The sequence below is a fragment of the Schistocerca nitens genome, chromosome 8, assembly GCF_023898315.1.
Source record: "Schistocerca nitens isolate TAMUIC-IGC-003100 chromosome 8, iqSchNite1.1, whole genome shotgun sequence".
NCBI classification, from domain to species: Eukaryota; Metazoa; Arthropoda; class Insecta; order Orthoptera; family Acrididae; genus Schistocerca; species Schistocerca nitens.
Genome location: NC_064621.1, coordinates 113,521,978 through 113,523,160, shown reverse-complemented (window position 1 = coordinate 113,523,160; position 1,183 = coordinate 113,521,978). Strand labels below are relative to the sequence as shown.

General features: G+C 41.8%; 1 non-coding gene across 1 annotated transcript; it reads left to right on the top strand.

Annotated features, from left to right (window-relative positions):
- The first annotated feature begins 820 nt into the window (after positions 1-820).
- Positions 821-904, top strand: Trnal-uaa (transfer RNA leucine (anticodon UAA)). The gene has a single exon. It is a non-coding gene; the product is annotated as a tRNA-Leu (tRNA).
- Positions 905-1,183: the final 279 nt, after the last annotated feature.

Genomic DNA, 1,183 nt, shown 5'->3' with positions numbered 1-1,183 from the left:
TCCATCCATTTTCAATAAGCTACCACAAGAACTCAAAAATCCTAGCAGTAGCCCAAGCTCTTTTAAGTCTAAACTGAAGAGTTTCCTTATGCCTCACGCCTTCTATTCTGTCGAGGGATTCCTGGAAGAGCTAAAAAATTAAGCAAATTCCAGTGTTACATTGTTGATTTTCTTTACTTAAATTTACGACTTGTCACCTGAATATGTTTTTTTATATTTCGTTTTATCTGTTTCTAATATCGTGTTATAATTTCAGTATTGACTCGTTCCATGACCATGGAGACTTATCCTTAATTTGATCCCATGGAACAATAAATAAATAAATAAATAAATAACTGAAGAAATCTGCCCTTTAATGCACATCAGGGCGAACACGAAATTTCTAATATGAAGTGCTCACTGACGATCCAAAGACGTTCCAGTATGTACGCGTCGGTACCACCGGGGCAGTGCCTAAGTAATGTAAAGAGAAAGTCGACAGTGTGAGCCTCACAGGAAGCATTTCATTGGCTTCCCACGAGTGCGTAATGTACAGCATGGCTGTTGCTAGGAAACGGCCGTAGTTACCGTTTGATAATATCTGCTTTCCTTTGCATCAATGTGAAAATGTTCCTATCACTAAATACAGTTTTGCTAGTTACAGTTCAAACTGGATACGACGGAAGAGAGCGGGATGCGTTTCCTACGCCACATCTGACATTGCGCCTTAAATATTCTAAAACTGTCATAATTCCGTCCTACCGAAAAAAGAAACAGATTTCGCAGTCAGGTTCTTGAGATAATGCTAGAGAAGGAAGACACTGGGGTTGTTATCTCGCACGTCAGATTGGCCGAGCGGTCTAAGGCGCCAGATTTAAGCTCTGGTTCTCGAAAGGGAGCGTGTGTTCGAACCCCACATCTGACAATGCATTTTAGTCATTCAGAAACTAACCTACTCCCTTAATGTTATAGATCAAGTAGATTACGCAGAAACACGCCATGGAGGTTTTACTAGGGAAGAAAGTGATAACAGTGTTGGCGTCGCACGTCCGATAGGCTGAGCAGTCAAAAAGAAATAGCGGAACATACTTTTCCTGTGTCGAGTGTTAGCTCTTCTCACGGACGTTTCCGTGGTCGTTGTGTTGTGGCTCTGGGCTCCAAGCGACAGGCGAGAATGAGTCAACAGTAACACTTACGTGTTTCA